This window comes from Anthonomus grandis, chromosome 4 (assembly GCF_022605725.1).
Source record: "Anthonomus grandis grandis chromosome 4, icAntGran1.3, whole genome shotgun sequence".
NCBI lineage: Eukaryota > Metazoa > Arthropoda > Insecta > Coleoptera > Curculionidae > Anthonomus > Anthonomus grandis.
The window spans coordinates 24,257,304-24,279,250 of record NC_065549.1 but is presented as its reverse complement, the minus strand read 5'-3'; the positions used below and the strand labels follow the sequence as shown (position 1 = coordinate 24,279,250).

Below are 21,947 nucleotides of genomic sequence, written 5' to 3'. Positions count from 1 at the left end.
AATCAGGCACTAAAATCTCGACACGAACATTGTCAATTGTGAATGTAACGGATTACCTAGTGTTTGGAGATTTTTAAACAACACATTTGGGTATATGGTCTGCATCAGGCGATATGCATGCTTATTTAAACGTTTTTGGTTCTCTGTTTCTCAAAACCAAACTATTGTGTATTGTCTGTCTGCATCGTTTACATTAGAATAATATATAGAGTTTATTTTTATTATATAAACCTTTTCAAATTACAAACCCTCATAAAATCATCTATATTTTGATTTTTATAGATGGTTGTACCTATTAATGTAGAAACTTTTTTTATAGAAGGAAAGTAGAAGTAGTAAAGTAAAAATAGAAAGAAAATAAAAGTGTTCCTAACTAAATTTGTTAAGTAAACACAAGCAAAAATTTAAATGAAGATTATTATTTTCATAGTATTAAGATTTATAAGATTTAAATTTATCAGAATAATAAAATAAATATTTTAAAATGCATGTATCTATTCCAAGTTTATCAAAACTTTATCTCATTTTAGGTGAGGATTATTTTCTTTCATAAATTTTAACGAAATTCTTAAAAAAGTATGAGAAAAATACTCAAGTCTAACAATGCAACTATCTTATAGCATCTATTTTTTACTAAATGTAACTTTTTATTTTGTTATTTAAACATAACCTCCCAAAAACTTTAATTATTTTATTTCCCTACAATTGGCACGCCTGAAATTTATCAGAGTGACCAACATCGAAAGGACACAATCACTTAGGAGTTATGTTTTTAGTCAAGTCATAATTAAGACGTATTTATAACGAGTAACTGTTATTAAGTACCTAAGTTGTGTTTGGTTAAGGTTTCCGAAGTTGTATTCTCGTGAACTGCAATATTGTTTATGTAAGCTGTAGAAGTTCATCCATTAATTTGTATTAGGCGGCCATTTTTACCATCATATCCCTAAATTTATCTGATTATGTCTATTCATATACCTACATTCTCATTTAACAATATCCCTAGACAACTGATAAAAATGCCTACATTAATATAATATGGATTTCATGTTATGGCTTAGTAATTAATTCATGTAATTTAAATGTTATTAATTCTGAATGGTAGCGATAGTAGTAGATTTTAACTGTAGTGTACTAATAAATGTAAATTATAATAAAAAATAAAATGCAGTCAATATCAAGAAATGTTTAACTTCATAGTATCATGTTAGTTCATTTAACAATAAAATAGAAATTTATAATTATACGCTTTTCAGTATTTGCTATTACATTAAATATTAAAACGGCTAATGGTAGTGGTATGAGTACCACAAATTATGGTATTTAAAGCCATTATGACTTAATTACTTGAAAACATCGGTTTCTAAAATCAAATATTGCGAGAATATGGTAATAACTTCTTTAATGGACTTCCTAATTGTCAAGTAATATAAAGTGACATTTCCCCGAAACTCACAGCACACTTTAGCAAAAGCAATCGCAATTACTTCATAATGTTGTAAGTATATAGTAAATATGGCTTAGAAGTTACTGTAATTATGATATTTAATGTGTAAATTCATACCATAATAAAAGTAATTATTTTTTTTAGAAATATGGAAAATCGAACTAACAATACCTTAATAAAAAAAAATAAAGGACATAAGGTTAAACGCTTAAATCTTTCGTTCAACGTAATTTAGTAAAATTTATTTTCTAAAAAATACATCGTAGTAAGTAAGTATTTTAGAAATTAATACTGTAAATACACATGCAAAAAAAATTTCATTTAAAAGAATAACTGCCTTACATTTTTAAAACCTAATGTTGCAGCAAACTGCTTTTACTTACAGTAATTGAGATTTTTATTTTATTTTCTACATAAAACTCCGAAGTGCTAAATATAATAAGAGGAAAGTAAATGTTTTGTTAAATCCGTTTTGCATTTACGGCATTACATTAAAGTCCATTATGTTTTATGCTCTAGCGCTGTGCGTGCGTATTTGCTCTTATTACAATGACGGCTTTTCAGCGGCTCTGATTTATTCTCTCAAATAGTCTTTTGTTTCTAATTCAATAATTTTTAATTTTTTAAAAGGCCTTATTACTTCATAATTTATGGATGTTGTTTATTGCTTCTTAATTTTTGGACTTTTATTTGGGAATTTTATTTTATTTTTTAGATACGCTTTAATTTATTTTTGACAATTTGAAAAAAATATGTATAAAAAAACACTATGTTAAATGCTACCATTAATATCTTCTTATTTGTCAGTTGTGTTCTGAAAATGACAAACATTAATAATGTATTATATAAACTTATCCAGTGCTAAAAGGACAAATTATAAAAGCTGTTCTTTTTATAATGTTCTAAGATGCCCTTAAGGCTTTATGTTTACGTATCTAATTCAATTAATCAACTTCACCAAAGACATATTTTGACATATTAGGGTATTTTTGCTAAATAAAACTAAATGTTTCAATTGCCGCCTAGAATTTGAAAAACGATTACTTTAAACTTTTAATTAATGACTGATCTTTAATAACCAAAAACCCATTGTAACAAAATTAGCTTTGTGGTATGACTGAAAATATTCTTGGCGTATTTGGAATTGCGGTACTAAGCTAAATAATATGTTATATATGTTGATGTTATAAAGTTATTGAGTTGCTTCGAAATTATCACGTTTTTCTTTATTTTTTTAATTAACTAAATTTATTATATATTTTATGTTAGTTAGCTGTTGTAAGTTTTTTTTTTTGTAATCTTATGTACACTAGCAAATCTACTTTCCATTTGCCATTATATTTCGCTTAATATTTTAGTGGCCTCATAGGTCAGCAAATTTAAATATAATCCATAAATAAAAAAATTACCTTATACTCATAAGTCCATCAGTATAGTTTCATTTTTTATTGAATATATATTTTAGACGTTTATAATTTAGTGCGACAATTTCAAAGGCGTCAAAGGCAAGAAGGTTTTAAAAATGTAATCTAACGTTTAACTGTCCCTTAAATTTGTGTAACTTTATTAAGTTTTCAAACTAAGGGACTAAAACAAAATTTCTTTAATTATTTTAAAATACCGATAATCGACTATTATACCAAGACATGTCCTCAAACCACAATTAATTGTTTATATTACAATATAATATGCTTAGCTTAGGACTGTTTCTATATTTAAGGAATCGCTGGTAATATATCGTTAACATTAATATTATCAAATCACCAAAACCTCGGCTAATAGCCTTGCTGTTAATATTTTTGTTCACCTAGTTTAGGGCTAATAGGACTAATTTGTAGATAGACTCAAATCTTTTGTACAAATAATTTTTTCTAAATTTCATTGCGAAGTCTCAGATGTAAATGCAGGATTAATTTTAATTAATCATTACATTCACATTACAATCAAAACATCAACATTATGATGTTAATGTTTTAATGCCCTAGTACAGGTAGAATCACAGGTAAATTTTACAAATCTGTCTAATGTAGGTACATAATAATCAATTTACTAATAATAATAATAATAACCATAATTCCGATGTAAAACAAAATACCTTTCAAAGTCCCGTAAGATTATAACCCCAGAATCAACCCCCCACGACATTCCCACAACAACAAATTCCTATTCAGTCAGCCCATACAAATACGACCTACATCAGTTCAAAGACATTATCCGACAAATACTAAAGTTTTTGGAAAACCAACAAATTTTTTCGCTCCCCAAAATCATAATAAACCTAAATCAGACCCCTCTACTCAATGTCAATATTTATAACTGGACCCTCTGGGCAGTATTAACAAAGAATGCCTTTTCGACAACTAAACTTTTTCCAATCATCAGGCCTCTGAAATTTTGTGTCCCAAGAGTTAACTAACATTGAGACCAACACTAACTCTTATCCCGATGTGCCTTATGTCAAAGATAATCAGTCTGAATATTATACCGATTGTACACCCCAACATTATTCTGAATATTACGAGCCAAACCTTTTATATGAATAAATCTCTTTTGATCTCACTTTAACTAATCCTAATGACCAAAATCACTACCCCAATACCGAAAAAAATTTTAAAATTGATAATTTCGTAAATTTTCTAAAATCAGGCCCAGGCCCGCCATCAAGTTAAATAATATAGCACAACAAATTGAGCTCCCATACTTTTATTTACCACAAAAGCAATTGACAATTTTAATTGACTCTAGTGTCTCTGACTCTATCATATCTCCCAAGATTGCGAACAAATATTTCAACAAAAAATTTATCGAACCATTCGAAGTAACAGCATGCAACTGACACGTCCAGTGTCCCGGCAACACGAAGGCGACACGCATTTGGATGTATCTTCTTTTCATTTCACATAAAAAATCATATTATACCTAACAGTTTAGTAAAAGTTGAAAATGGCCTTTGCACTTATTCCAGCCCCACGCCTACCGTCCACATAAATTTTCATCAAAGGATGAAAGTCATCACCCAAGATCAATTTGATATACTGGACCCATCATATTCAATTTTAGAAAAACTTAACCCTGAAAAAATCTTACGTATCGATCACTTAACCCCTCTCGAAAAATCAAAAATTTTACCCTTATTACATGAATACAAAGACATAATGTATCACGAAGGGTGTGACCTCAGTTTTGCCAGTTAAACCAAACATAAAATTCGAAATAAAACAGACAGACCCATTTATCTAAAATCCTTTCGACATCGCCCTCGAAATGATGAAATGAATATTGAGAAAAAATGATGATGAAATGAATATCGAGATACAATCTCAAATGCAGAAATTACTAGACAATAATATAATTCGTCCTTCAATATTTCCATATTCGGCTTTCGTGTGGATAGTCCCGAAAAAGCCCAACGTTTCAGACATCCAGAAACCTAGGATGATGATGATTAACACATCCATTAACAAAGAGATAATAGAAGAAAAATGGTCCCTTCCCCGAATTGATGAAATTTTCAGATAATTTTAGAAAATGAACGTACTTCATGACCCTAGATCTCGCCCAAGGATTTCATCAGATAGAAATTGACCCTGATTTTAAAGAAAAAACGGCCTTTACCGTCAACAATGGTCATTTTGAATACCTTAGAATGCCCTTCGGCCTCAAAAATGTACCTGCTACTATAAGTCCCTTTCTCAACACATAGATCACACACATCAGATATTTAAAAAATTAAAGGAAGTTAATCTCAAAATACAGCCTGATAAGTCAGAATTCCTGTGTAAAGAGGTAGCTTTCCTAGGATACATCATTACCTCCTAGAGAATAAAACCCAATCCTACAAAAATTGAAGTAATCGAACGTTACAGAGAAATCAGAACCATTCCAAGAAATCAGAACCATTCCAAGAAATCAGAAAGAAATTAAAGCCTTTTTAGGGCTTGTAGGCTACTATCGCCGATTCATCGAAAATTTCGCCAAAATTACCTTACGAGATGTCGACGAAAAAATACTTAAATTGATATGGAAAATTTAGAGTATAAGAATGTCTTTTTAAAATGCAAAGAACTCATATTCAATTCCCCTATCTTGCAATATCCCGATTTCACAAAACCTTTTAAACTCACCACCGACGCCTTCAACATAGCCGGCAGTGTGCTATCGCAAAATGACCACCTTATTGCGTTCTTTTCAAGAACCCTAAATTCGGCAGAACAAAAAACTACTCAACTATAGAGAAAGAACTTCTCGCAATAGTGGACTCAAAATTTTCATCCATACTTATATAGCGAAAAATTCCTAATTGAAACTGACCATAGCCCCTAGTTTGGCTTTCAAAAATCAGAGAACCCAACTCCCGATTAATCCGTTGGAAAATAAAACTAAAAGAATACAATTTCGAATTTCACTACAAAAAGGGAAAAGAAGTAGTAGTCGCAAATTCTCTCTCCCGCAGTAATCTTAACACTCTTGAAGCAAATGATGCCGATTCACAGTACAATGTCCCAAATGCCGACAATGCAGTCGCCATAACTTAACCGATTTTGACTAAGCCGACTTTGTCCTTAACAAAACATACAAACAAGACGCTCCTGCCCAAACCTGTTAACACCGTCGCCAACGACGATGATTCTGACGTCACTGCATACTCCAATAATAATGCAGAAGGAAAGAATATCCCAATATTACCCCTTAATTATGCAACAAATCGTCTTGTCGTCGACTCCGGCGAAGAATTTCAACATAAATGAATTTAAAAATAAATATGAAAGACATCTTTACAAAATTGCTTACAAATGACCCGTTGCTCTCTGAAAAACCATTTAAGACACTTCACTTAGACATTCTCCAGTTTTCAAATTGTCAGTTCCTAACAATAATAGATTCATTCTCAAATTATGCCCAAGCCTATTTCATAACTGATAAAAACGCTCTTACTATTTTAGGCAAACTTCGTCATTACTTTTTCCATCCCAACACCCTCTTAAAAATCGTCACAGACCAGGGTAAAGAATTTCAAAATAATTTATTAAAAAAATTCTGTCAATTTTTCTGTATAGAAGTTCATTACACTACTCCAGGAAATTCTTCCTCCAACAGTCCTCTGGAAAGATTCCATTTCACCATTTTCGAAAAACTAAGAATTCTGAAAATGCAAAATCCCGATGAAACCCCTCAAAACCTCATAACTTGCGCTGTCTTAATCTACAATCAAAGTATTCATTCAACAACAAGTCATTCGCCCTTTTTCATATTATATGGCCCTTACGTAAACGAACCCAATATCGATAACGACTTAACCTTATTTGAGCAATATAATGATAGACAAAAAAGGAAGTTACTACCATTCCACGAACAAATTTATAAAACGACCTAAAACAAACAATCTACAAATACTCAAAAACAAAATAAAAATACCGAAAAAACTCCAGAAATACTCCCAGACGATACGGTATATAAAAAATCTACCCTTAGAAATAAAATGACCGCACAGTACGTACCCCTGACCCTACTCAATTAAACGAGTCCTTGCCAAGCATTTCAGGTGCACAAACTCCACACTAATAGATATTGTATAAAAGAAATTGCTCCCTGTTTAATAATAAGTCTATATAATAAAGTAATATGCTATATATATACCCTTTAATATAAGTAGCCTTAAGTATTCGTTATCCCAATTATTTACTAATTGATTAATTATGCAACCCTTTGTAAATAATCAAAATAGTATTTTAATTAAATCACAATTTTATTTGATTTCTAAAGCAATTAATGATACATATGACACTTTCACAAAGTTAAATGTATTTTACAAAGCTAACTTAAATATTGTTACAGGATTAATTACGCTTTAAACGGGATATGGCGAATCCTAACTTTTATTCATTTGGTTAAAATATTTAAAAATGACCTTTTTATAAATCTTTCTTTCAAAACTTTATAAATACGAGACTCCTGACTGAGACACCCACCATAATTACAATTGCCTTTGATTTTTAATGGAATTCGCCAATATTTTTCATTGAACCACTATCAACGTTATCTCCACTTTAATTATTTGTTATTGTTTACAATATGCTGTGCATGGAGAAGATTTCACGGCAATTGAATTGGTCAACCGGTTTACTAAAGCGGACGCCAGTGGCGCCGTGTGTCGAATTATTACGATTTGTCTCATATATTATGTACTTTCTACTAGGCACTCTATGGTTTTCTTATTAGTGATCTATGTATGGGTTTTGGTTGGGCCCCTAGCGGCTAAACTCATAAAGTAACGAGCGAAGTTCCTTAATCTCCGGTCTTGCGTCCAGACGTTTTTTGGACTGCTACTTAAGCAGTTGCGCGAAGCATCTGGGGGGTCTTTCCAGCTCCTGCGTCTGTCAAAGGTGAACCGTGCTGTGACGGAGAAAGATTAATCGTGTCGTGAAATAAATCTAGTATCATCTCTCTCCGCCAGCATATTTTTAGCTAAATTAATACTAAAAACTAAAATTCCTTAGTGTTTCTTCAATTTCAATCAAATATTTTTTGAAGCAGGATGGTTAAGTGGACTAAGTGGGTCGATGCCTCTTAAAACTTCGTAAGTGGTTTTCACCGTTGGTGACATTTTATTTGGTGTACCGTGTTTGCATTGAGAAATCTCTCTTAGGGCTCCTTGAATATGAATTTGTAGACCGTCAGCCATGACCCAGCAGTGATAAGCATTTCGCCCTGAAGCCAAAAAGTAGATAATTTCGCCGCCCTTAGCCCCGTCAACCCACATCATTCCTTAAGCCCTATGTGGTGAGAAATAACCCATCGCAGGCTCTCGCCTCCGAAAGAAGAACACCATGGAACTTGACCCGTAAGCTTTTTAAGTCTTTTTCTTTTCCTCTTTAATTGATCTTAACCAAATTCTTTTGATTTCTTTGTCGTATGATTTAACATGAATTTATTATTTGATCACCTTCTCATTTTAATCTTTAAAAAGTATATTTATTTTATAATTATGTAAATTAAAACAACTTAATGTTACGTTTTATTACGTAATGCTTCCAAAGTAATCACTGACGAATTCAGGTGCCTTTAGGTTATAAACTTATATTACATATCTTTTATTTATTTTTGTTTGCATTTTTAATACCATTATGTATATTTACTTTCCATGTAGATTTTGTTTGCCTTACAACTTTATTAGACACCCTATTTAAATTAAATTAAGGTGTTTTACTACTGAGTGAGTGTGTGTGACTGAGACAACTGACCATACACGAAGCCGGCCTGATAGGTTCTTTTTTTATCATTAAAATTTACCAGAGTTTCTGGAACCTAACCATCAGATCTAGGGAGTTGTTCTTGTTGTTTAGAACTTTTAAATCAAGACTGTCGAACAAACTCAACTCCCCAGAAATAGTCACTGTAAACCGGTTAGTCTTGCCAGATTATTATTTTTGTCATAACAATATTATGAAAAATCGTAAAAAACGTAAAAATCGTTTAATAAACTACCTAGGAAGTGGTATTAACTTCATTACAGGAAACTTAAATAACAACGACCTAGAGATTATTACCCAGAATTTGCAAGTATTGAAATTTAATCAGCTTGAGTCTATGCACAAAATCAACGACCTTAGTTCATTCACTGGAAATATCATGCAAGAGTTTAAAAATAATATTCACACGAACTCTAAAAACATACGCAATGAAATTTCTAAATGAAATATCCAGTCTAATTTAATGTTAGATCTGCAAAGTCAATATATTCAAATTACCAAACAAAGTTCAAAGTTACAAAGTTCTTTAACACTAATATTTGAATGATTCTAATTTAAAATTTACATTCTTTCTTAGCAAAAATACAATCACTTGTTGACAGTCCATTTTTAATTAATATGATTTGCGGATTCCTTGAGCCTGTATTAAATGGGGTTATTTAGGGAATTCTAGAAAATATGATTCCTGGCAGCTATTATATGTTTAATTAAATTAATTCAAAGGGAAAAAGATTTCTACCCTCAAATCCATCTACCTACAAGACTAAAATATCACTATATACAGAAGCGGTTATCTGCTGCAAAATTTAAAGATTTCTCATATCTAGGCTGGTACTACCCCAAACCATCAATTTTCTGGAATGAGCTGTTAGTCGTTCAACAAAAAGCGCATTGTACCTCTTCTATACCTGAATCTTTTTGGACTATCGTGGCTCCATTTGAAAAATCGAGATTCACATAAAAACTCGATTCTATCTAATCTTTTGTCTCACCATGTATTTCACCATTAGAAGAACAAACTCACTTACCTTAAGATAGTACATAAATTCATAGACACAATTTCGGCGATACATGAAAGCATTGTAGTTCTATAGGCCATATTTCCCATCGAAACGCCTCTGTTCCTGCTTTTCCAACAATGACTAGTAGTGACAAAAGTTTAATAATAATAATAATGATAATCATAATAAAAACGTTTATTATTCACTTTACAAAAAAAATAGTAGTAGCAATACTAAACAGGACAATAAAATAAAATAATAATGTAATTAAATGCAAATGTATCAAACTCTTGTAGCTTGCCAGAAGCAAGCTCTGTTTTTTCTACATTGCAAAAAAAAGTAACTAAAAACATATATAAAACAGAAAAAAGCTTAAACATAAAAAACTCCTATATTTAGTTAGAGAAAAAAAATTAAAACTAGCAAAAATATAAAAATACATGCATAAATGTATCCATTTTACACTTAACTGCCTAAAGCTAAAAACAAAAATTTGTTTAATTGCACTTATTTAGCAATTTTGTGAAAACTTCTTTCCACCTCATGCAAGGTAATTACACCACGGTGTTAAAATTCTCCTACATATCGAGACCTGAAAGCAACAGTAAGATAAACCTAAAAAAAATTATTTTAAACTAATTATGTTAAATGCAAGTCAACAAAGACCTTAATTCTATGTAACACTGAAATATCTCAACGAAAATGTTTAAAATATTGAAAAGGCGTATAAGGCAATGTTACGTTTCGACCTGTTGGTGTATCCTTTTATCGCAACGTTGAGATCCACGCCTCAAGGCTGCTTAGATAATCCTCTAGCTACATTAATGCAACACTGAGAGATTAATTAAGTAAAAAATTAATTTAATTTTAATTACAAATTTATGAAAACAAAAAAAAGATCAGTCACTCAATTTGTATCATTTACGAAAAGTATAGTTATTATTATTATTATTATTATTATTATTATTATTATTATTATTATTATTATTATTATTATTATTATTATTATTTACAGCCAGTTAAGGCTCGCACTCCCTCTAAGGGGGAGGATCATTTACTTATTCCAGATACCTCCGATATCAAAAGGATTAAGCTCTGTGGTCTGTGGGGGCCTTTTCGGTACCCTTAAGTGACCTGAAATGTAGAGTTATCCCCTAGGAATTTTCTGGTGCTGCGATCAGTTGCCAGTAGTACTGTCTTTTGCATGTGCTTGTATAAGTGTTCGCCAGTTCCTAGTTGTTTAAGGTATTCCAGTAGACTCTTTGGTATTACACCCGTTGTCGATATAACAATTGGGATGGTCTCAAAATGATGCATTCTCCATTGCCTTGAATTATACCATTATACCATTTGAATTTCTAGATCTCTGTATTTGGCGATTTCTTTAGTGTGTTTCTCTTGCAGATTATTGTTGTTCGCTATGGCGACCTCAATTAGAGTTGTTTTCCTGGAAATTTTATTTATTAAAATAAGATCTGGTCTATTATGGCTTACATGTTGATCGGTAAGTACACTGCGGTCCCAATATAACTTATATCGGTCGTTTTCCACTACAGGTTCTGGAATATATTTATAATACGGAACCTTCTTTGTTGTAATAAGTTCCAACTTCATTGCCAGCTCTTGATGTAAAATTTTCCCAGCTGAGTCGTGCCGTTCTTTGTATTCTGTCGCTGCAAAGGCCTGACATCCTCCTGTTATGGTAGCTGCGCGCTTCCTCGCTCTTAAGTTGTAGAGGAGTGGAATCGTCTATTTATTATTATTATTCCGTAAAATAATAATGCCGACAATAGAACTAACAAATACCTATCAGACCACTGAAGGCGGCCCCTCATCGATAAGAGGAAACGATACTGCCATTAATTTCGCGTAATTGTCAATTCCTCAACCTTATATTTGAGAGCATATTTTTTTAGTCTAACAGATTTATTTTTTCTGTAAATGAAAAGAAAAGAAAAAAAACTAATAATCTGGGTTTAAAGTAAAAAGAGGAAAAATGAGGAAATGCAATAATCCACCATCATTATAGTCTTATTAGACCTTGAGTATTTTATTTTAAATCTCACCTCCTAAACATTATAAAATGCTCGCAGCGATACATGTCCTTAAAGAAATGTCAGTAAAGGCAAAAAGAGATAATGTATTACTGTAATTTAATATTCTTTTTATCTCTATAAACACACCGACAACAACACCGCTGGCGCTGGTTTAAGAGTCCAATGCATTATCTCCATTTGCCCAAAATGGGGTACGCAAATTTATGTTAGCTTAATATCTAAGACAGTTATAAGCAAAATTTCTGTAAAAAATGTAATGAAAATGTTTTGGTAAAAATTGTATTTTTTAAATTTATTATAAGGGACAAATTATACATTGTGAATTTTTTTTGCTGGTGAATTTCAGCAAATGCTTTAGAATCTTTTGCCATTTGAAAAAAGCAAAATAGCTATAAATTTTTAAAGTTATTTTTATTATATTTAGAACGTCCACTTAACAGAAGTAAAGGATAGATAATACTCCGTTGATTTGTAAGATAAAATATATTTCTAGCTTAGTTGGTTATAAAATTAATGAATTTGTAAATAAACTAAATATTTGCTAACTTACCTTTTTTTTAAGAAAGATTAAACTTAATTATGTATTTTAAAACTTAATGCTAAATTTGCTGTAGTGCTTAACCCTTCGTTGGTAAGGTTGGTAATTGTCACAAGATTGGTAAGCTGGGGTATAGCATACCACAATAAAAAAACAAACATGTTTCGAATATAAACTAAACATTTTTGAAATATTATCAATAAATAATGTTTTTGTATTGGTCTGAAAGTAAATAAAAATAAAACACATGACAAATAACCAACCAAAAAAAAAACGTTTATTTTCAAAAGACCTACATTTTTTCAAAAATTTCGAACAAGACGCAAAAATATTTACGTCTTGAAAATATTTACTTAAAAATTAATTTTTGATTAAGTATAAACTACAATTAAGTAAAGAAAAATATAAACTAATACATTGCTTTATGTTTTATGTACTATATATAGAGCTACAGTTGTCGCATGTTTGCTCTGCATGACTCAGGCAAACAAATTTATTACAGGCCCTACAAGTGTAAAAAGATTTGCGATCTTTATTACTTGGACATATATAACATCTTCTGGAAAATCTTTGCCTTCTTGTGTCTTCTCCAACTGTGGTGGGGACAATTTCCCCCTGTATATCGGAAATCTTACGTCGCACTGCTAGACTTATTCACTCATTTTGCAGTCTACTCATTTGGAACGGTTTCACTAAACTCAAAGATAAATCTTTTAGAAAAAAGCGCCGTTTTAGATTTTCATTCGTATTGCAATTAAAAATTACAAAAGCGTTAATAGCAGCTGAGTTTAGTAAGGAAAAGAATAGAGCTAGTGGCCACCTGCGGCTATTCCTTGATATACTATAAGTGGCAGACAATTAATCTACCGTATCTACTCCTCCTTTTGTCATGTTGTAAAACATTATTATTTCTAGTTTATTTTGGTCCCTAGAATCGGGATCAATTGTGTTGTCATGATGGAGAGTTCATAAAAGGAGAACATTTCTATTTTTTTTTGGAATATAAGAGACCAATGTTACGTCTGATGTGCAATGCAAATTTGGAACTTCTCGCTTTGTTGTGAGTAATTCGCCAGGAATTTCTCTTTTATTTTTTCTCAGCATCTTTACTGAAGCACGTTTATATTCTTTTAACTTTATTACCAAGTCATAACTTGTAAACCAATTATAAAACGTTATGTTTCGCTTTGTTCCCCTAATTGGTTCTACAAATCGCAGAACTATGTCAGCCGGTTTGTTGCTAAAGGCGTACGGACCTTCAGGCTGCTGGCCTACATATACTTCTAAGTTCAGTACATAAAATGTTTTTGAGTCTACAAGTGCAAATACCTTGAGGCCATATTTAGCTGGCTTGTTTGGTATTTACTGCCGAAATCCGCACCTACCGTGGAAAGACGCAAGTTTTTCATCTATTGTTAAATATTCCGAAGGTACATAAGCTGCTTGAGAGTTTTCCACAAACCGATCAAATATTGCCCGAATTGGAGCTAGTTTATCAATTTTAAGTCTTTCCTCCCGAGAATCTTTATTGTCGAACCTCAGGCAGCTTAGTAGGAACCTAAAACGCTTTAGAGGCATCGTTGCTCTAAACATGTCTATACCGGATCCATCGCTATCCCAAAGCTCATCTAAATTTAACCTACTAGCCCTAAAACGACCACACATATATAGTAGTCCAATAAGGGCTTTTATTTCTAAAGCTGTTGTTTGTTGTACGATTGATTTGTCATTATAGTTTTCAGATTTAGTTTGAATTAACCAATTAGTACAATCAACTATAGAGTCAATAATAAGTTCGTCTATAAAAATATTCTAACAATCAAAAGGGGTTTTGGCCTCTTTAGCAACACTTTTGGTCCCGGAAGATGGATAATAATATTTTCCTGACGTGTACGCACAGCCTTATATCCTGAATTAGCTACCCATTTAGTTTTTTTTGTCAACTCCCCATAAATACCTTGACTTTACTTAAAGCGAAAACTCCTCGACAATGTTATCTTCTAATATTTCTTGCTCAGAATAAGACTCCTCAGAACTCTGGCTAACGTGGTCGTCAAACTCTCCCTCAGAGCCGAATTCTATGGGTTCCTCATCAAGTATTTCGGGTACCTCTGATGAATTATCCGGAATTTTCCAAAGCCTCAACAACTTTTCTTGCCCTTTTTCATATGACCATCGAGCAGACATAATATCTACAAATGAAATTCAAGGTAAACAAAAAATATCAATAAAGTAATAATAATTATTATTATTATAAGATTATAACATATTAATATTATACGTAATTATTATTATATTATATAATAATAATAATAATAATTTATATATAATATGTCGTACTTACCTCTAAAAGAATCAAAGAATAAAAGAAAAAAAATTACGAGAATGGTAAGCTGGAGTATGATATACCCCAAATCACTTTACTTGTGTCAATCAAAGCTCACACGCGACTGACGCGCTCCAAAACACGTGCTTTCTATCACTTGACATTATATTTAAAGGTACTTACGAGATGGCGCTACGTATTTTGCAACGGACAAAATTATAGAGATATTAAATAGGTTGGGGTATGATATATAAGTTTTAAAAAGGCAGAACTCTTATAAAAAACCGTATCATTGGATAATTCTTTCTGGGTAATTTCATAAAATCAAAATCTTTAAATTTAGAAGTCCTTGGTAAAAGTGATTCATAATTCATTTTTTTATTGGCGTAAAGTACTTATTTTACACACTTCCCAGGGATTATAAAGTTTTATTTTTTACTCACTAGTGCCTAAAAAATTCTTTTTAGTTCGTAATTTGATGTTTATATTGACATTTCATCTATAGTTTGTCAAAAATGGTTTTGACGTTTTCTTGATGCACTAGGACGTAAAGTAATATTTTTAAGCACTAATGCATAAAGTAATTTGGTATTTTTGATTTTCGCTTCGATTCGCCTAAGGCTTATGCGAAAAATTTCCCATTCATAAAAAAGGATCACTTTACAGGCTTGTTACATAAATTACTATTCTCTACCTAATCGTAACATATATTATAGGCAGATAAAACTAGTACCAATATAAAGAATAAAAATTATTACATAGGAAAATTAAAACGGATATTATATTTTTAAATCAGAAATATTATATACATTGATAAAATATTGAAGTATATTTTGATAGATACAAATATTGACACCAAGTTCATTTGCAATAGGAATTAATTTTATAATCTTATGACAAGTCTGGATTAAACACGCTTATTGGAAATTATAAATCAAAATCTACTAATGTCAATTAAAAAAAAATAAGAAGTTTATTTCAGTTCAATTGTTTTTTAATAACTAAATTATTTTTATTTTTAATATTAAAGGGTGTGTGTTACAAGGGTCTTAAATATTGCTTTTTAACCTTAACTTTGAAGTATCTTAAAAGAAGCGGTATAAGCAGGAGAAACACCATCAAGTGTACGTAATATACGCTTTTGCAATAAGAGAGGTCGATTAATTTCAGGAGATTCAAGGAGCCTCTCGCAATAATACCGTAAGATGCTTATGCATGTAAATTTAGCGCTTTTTGGATATTGGATACTACAAAATTAAAGGGGGCTTATTTATTGGTACTTATGACCAGTGTGGAGGAAATTTTTGCTTGTAATTACTTAAACTAATAGGACATTCTGGATTTTTTACCTGAATTAAATATTGAGAATCATTTTAAGTAAAGACGAAAAATTAATAATTACCAGAAGATGTAATCAATGTGTAAACGTGACCTATAGGTAATCTCTGGTTGGACAATTAATGGCGTTAGAAATGTTATAAATAAATCGAAAACAAGGCAAAAACTTTTCTATTATAAAGCAGATATTGCTATCTTAATAACAAAAAAATTACCATTTAGTAAATAAGATTATTTGCATTGCAAACACAGCGCGATTTTATCATGCGTGAGTCGTCTTTGTATCCAAAATGAAGTCGCCCTAAGAAAACAATCTCCTTTATTTTCTGATTTTAATCCGCTGCTTTCAGTCGTTTTACGACACGACCTAAATGTTCATCGAGTTTCCAAATGTAATGACGCCGCATTTAATTTATTCTGACATCCTAGTCATCATCTTTAATTTCATTTTCAAATTCTTCAAATTATCGCTTTTTCTTTTCCGTTAAGTAATGCAAGTGTAAATTTGATCATAAAATATCATAAATTAAATAAAATTTTATATTAGAGAATTTAATATTAACCCTAAATACAAAAGGAATTTATTAATCAAATTAATATTTTTAATTAAAGTACTTTTTGTGTGAACCAGTAAAATGTTCAAAAACTTTCATATTAAATTTTTCGATTCAAAAAAATCATATATCGCATCTAAAAGTTATAAAAAAGTTTGCAATTTGCTTGAATTTTTATTACTATATAAATAAATGACTCTATTATTACTATGCACAGATACATGACGAGACTTAACAAATGCGAAAGCTGACTCTTATTCAACGTTCTTACATCAGCGTTTTACTTTTGTCTCATTTTCTTAATAAGGTAATCATCTAAAATGATATATCGGGTGACGCAAAATAAGTAAAGCAAATCGTTATTTTTGAGAAAATTTAATTAATTTTTGAAGTCAACTCTATACGGTTTTGCTATTATTGCTATTATTGCAAGAATTATTAAAATTTTTACTTTCGATGGTAGATTAGACGTTTACGGAAAACCGGTTTTGTAGTATATTAGGCAATATAAACCAGTATAAAATTATTTAATAAAAAAATCAAGGAGAAATCTAAAAGGTTATAAAGTTTCAATCGAAAAAGCGACTATGCTAAAGCAATTGAGGGACATGAATTATTGTTAGTACGTTTATTCTTTTAAACCTACTAAACAAAAATAATTTTAACCAGGGGCATGGAAACTAGGGGGATATTTGGTAAAATTAACCCCATTTCTTTAAGACTTCAATTTATGACCATTTGGGTATCATATTATGATGCTCCCATGCCTTTTGCATAAAAAAGGTGCTCTCAGCAAAAATCTCTAAATATCACCGTTTTTCTAAAAATTGACCAAAAGTAAATTAAGATACAGCATCAGAATTAATTTTTTTATTAATAATGTTAAGGAGGTTCGAGAGTTAATTAGGACTGAACTTCTAACTTTATGCTGGACGTCCTACAATATTGTTCAATCAAGTAATTTTACCATATCAAAAATTCTTTCTACCCCTAATGTTTAAAATGTATTAAAATTACGCATAAATAACTTCAATTAAAATTTTCTTAGACAGCAATTCAAATTCAAATCAATTTCAAATTCAATTTCTGGGCAGAAATTAGATGCTTAGGGAAATGGGGTTAAATTCCTTGCTTAAATTCCTTCGTTTGGTTCACACGCCCTTGGTTAAAATAATTTTTGTTTAATAGGTAAAAAGGATAAACGTACTAAAAATAATTTGTTGCGGTAGCTAAAGTTCTTAAGCCATAAAACGAAAGCAAGTTTTTAAAGATTATCTTCAAAGAGAACTAGCTCCCTGAGGAAGCATTTCCGGACTCATGTTTATATAATTTTTTTCTTGTTTAGACGTTTTCTATCTACCCTAGAAGCTTGTAAGATGATCAATGGAACACCCTGAGGATCAAAAATTAAAGTGCCCCAGGACTGTACCCTATGGCAAACCACATTCAACCGTACCTATCTCTCCTTACTTACTACTTTTTACTTGATTATTACTTTTTGCTTGCTGTATTCGATTATTAAGGTATGATTCAAAGAGTGCTAACTCACTACCTCTTAACCCCATACATTACCCAGTATTTGTAAGAGAATGTGATGTGCCATAGTGTCAAGGCTCCTGCGAGCCTAAGGTCTTATAGCATTCATTAAAACTATTTAATATTCGCTCTGTCGATTGTTGGATTGCATCCTCAGTAATCATTTTGCTTCCAAAATCATATCGAGAATCTGACAATTTATTATTTTCTAAATATATTTCCAATTTATTTTTAATGCACTTTTCAAGTAATTTATTTAGGGTACTCGTAATGGCAATAGGTCGATAGTTTTCAATGCACTGGCTATCACCAGACATATGATAAATCCCATTAAATATGGAAATTTATAATTTATAGTAAGCGCTTCATTATTGCTATATGATTATCTTTAATTATAAATGCAGAAGTACCTTGGCTTTTAATAACCGAAATAATGTTATTTATGAATGACGGTGCTCCCGAACATATTAGTTTGATTCGATAGTATTGCTTATGCAAATTATTACCGTATGTAGTATTGACGCCTAGGATTACCTGACTTAAATCCTCTTAATTTTTTATCTGCGGGCCTTGCAAAAATTTAGTTTCAACTACCACAAGCAGAAGTAACTCTTTTCATATAAGTAAAACGTATTACGAATTTCAAAATAAAGCTAAATTTTATTATTTGAAATAAATAAATTACGTTTAAAACAAAGTGACATTAATTATTTTTATCCAGGAATTATATATATAATTATTAAAATAGTATAAAATTTAATTATTTTTATGAATATGTATACAGAAAAATAAAATCTTACAACTTACAGCAAACTAAAATTTTAAAAGAATACAAACTATTCTACAATAAATTTTTCTAGGAATATAATTAATATCAACAAATAAATTCATTCAAAACAATTTTACAGCTTCATTTCAATTATTGTCACAAATTTTAATGTTAGAAGTATTTTTAAAAATGCTAGGGATTCATTAAAAGTTTTCCTTTGTTCTAACTGCTTTGAATCGTTTTCGTCGCGAGATCCTCGAACAAAAAACGAAACAATATGAATTCAGTGAGATTCGTATTTTAGCCGTAATGCTTAAGAATTGTTACGACTTTTAAGCAGGTCGTTTTGTCCAGCGAACCAAAACTTCTGATGATAATTTGAGTTTTAATTTATTACAGTTAACTTTGATAAAACTTTTTTTAAGTAATTACTTTTTTATTTTAAGGAATCTAACAGACAAAAATATACGATAATTTAATTTGTAATAGTTTTAAATACATAAATCACCTTTTAAGGCAATAGAAATAAATGCATGAATATTTTATTAATTTTAATAAATCAAATTAGAGGCAGAATATTAAATTTATATAAACTGATAATTAGTTCTCGTAAGAAGTATTTACAGAGAGATCTTGTGCAAAATTGCCAATAGCAATTTTCTTAGTGGAAATAAAAAAAAGCTAATATTATTAAAGTCTAGACTTAAACAAGATTATTGACTTGAAAAGAGGGCAGTGAAATGTTTTATGAAACTATGTTCTTCAAATTATGTAGTAGACCTAAAAAATGTTTAGCTATAATATATGAATATATGGAACTGTTAAGAAATTTGTTGAAAAACTTATAAATATCGTAAAAACAGCTGCTTTCCTCAGAAATAGCACCATTATCTATTTTTTGAGCTAAGTTGTTTCTTTAAAATTATTTTTAGTTTTCTTATTATTAGTTTATTGTGTTTGAGCAGTCTTGTTTGGGCCACACTTCTAGATTTGATCTACTTGCTTAACTGTCAGTATTTCTTGAATATTATTTATTGTCCGCTACACCCATCCTATGCAAAAACAATGTAAAATTAAATCACAAAATAAGCTTATCCCTTCCAAAAACTCTTCAGCTAACTCCCAGAGTAAGATAGGAGAGTAAAATAAAGAGTTCTGGTAAAATTATTTTATAATTTGAGTCATTCCAAATGTTCCAACCATATAACTCTAATATAACATTTTAAAGCATTTCTTATTATCAATTATTCTAGTTGAGAATAGAGAGATTATGTCGTTAACATAAACAGCTTATTCCCGACAGAATGGTCTGTTCTTGAGTTTAGTTGGTCCCAAGTTTCAGTATAACAATACATTATAAATAAGCTTTGTTTATGAACATTTATACATATGTAGTTTACTTAATAATTTTAGTAAAAGCTTTTAAGGTTGCTCTTTAGTTTAATAATATTTTAATATTAAGAATTATAATTTACCAATTTATATGTAATGAACGTTACTATGTTATTTTTTGGCCTTCACACATTTAGCTACTCATAAGCTAATTAATATAAGTTTAACTTAAAACTAATAAGATACACACAAATGCCAATGGCAAATCTGGGACTCTAACCCAGGACCACGTGACTGCTAGGCAGATATAAACCTATCGGCATACAATTTAAAAATTAATTGTGTTAAACTTAAGACTATGGTTTTTGGCCAGGTATTTTTCCAGGTACATCATTTAACAATTTTCATTGTGCTTATAATAAATACACTATACAGGATGTTCGAAAAATAGACGGAGATATTGTAAAAAAATATGAGAGGAAGTTTCTATATACATGGGTCTGGAAATGCACAGTTTTCAAGAAACAGGGTGATACATTTTTTTTTAATTATTAATTTTTTATTATTATTAAGAAAAATATTTACTAAATTCTTATGAAATTTGGCAGTATTACTTGTTGTATTACGTGGCTAATTTAGCTCTAATTAAATTAAAACTTCAATTAAGGTCCAGTGGCGTCCTGGGGGACATCTTAGCAAATATTATTGGGAAAAAAACGTACACCACTGCCTTTTTTTCAACTTTAATATTTGTTGTTTGATTAAGCATTTAAAAATACAACTTTTTTGCCTCTTGTATTTTTTTCGTATCTCACTTCGTTTTCGACAAAAAAAAAATAAATGCTGAAATTTCTCTAAAAAGTTTTATCTTGGTTTTTGTGATGGGAAATTACAGTTTTGGGGAAATGACAGACATGCATGTAATGTATGCATGTGCTTACAGTAATTATTATATGTTCAGCGAGACTTCTGTATGCAGAAGCATTTCCCCAACGGCAACTTCCATATAGTAAAACCTTTGAAAGCGTAGACCGTAGATTGCGGAAAAGAGGTAAATTTTCTTATTTATTTTTCGTGATGTTTTTGACAATAAAGTTACTTAGGAAGTTTTACCATTTCCACCAATGATAGAGGCCAGCCGAGATCCGTAAGAACGCCTGAGTTTAAGGAGGCAGTTTTACGTGCCGTGGAAGATAATCCTGGTGTAAGTACAAGGACTATAGCAGCTCGATTAGGGGATAATCATTCCAACAGCACCGTGTGGCAGGTTCTCTCCGAACAACTTTTGAATCTGTATCATGTTTAACGTGTGCAGGCAAATCATACAAGAGATTTTCTGTCCCATTTACAGTTTTGCCAATAGTACTACGAAAAAGTTAATAATAACAAAAATTTTAATAAAATCAAACTTTTTACGGACGAAGCTGGATTACGGCGTGATGGTATTGTTAATTTCCATAATACTCATATATGGAGTCACGAAAATCCCCATGCTTACGTATAATGTCGCCACCAAAAGCAATTTTCTTTAAATGTGTGGATGGGTGTTGTTGGTGACAATTTAATTGGGCATTTCTTTTTACCCTTAAGAGTACACGGCGAATCTTACTTAGAATTTCTTCAACAAGAATTGCCCATCCTGCTGGAAGAAGTTACTTTAAATGTACGTAACCAAATAACTTTTATGCACGATGAACAATAGAAGAGTATAAAATTGTAAATGCTTGCGAAGAAGTGAAAAATAGACCTCAAATTTGAGCTCGAGTGCGTCGTTTAATGATTCATCGAGTGAGGTGTAC

The 21,947-nt window shown here is 30.7% G+C and overlaps 1 protein-coding gene across 1 annotated transcript in view; it reads left to right on the top strand.

The window, feature by feature from the left end:
- Positions 1 to 21,947, top strand: part of LOC126735622 (nephrin-like) — a 1,136,035-nt gene that overhangs the window by 487,767 nt on the left and 626,321 nt on the right. The window lies entirely within an intron of this gene.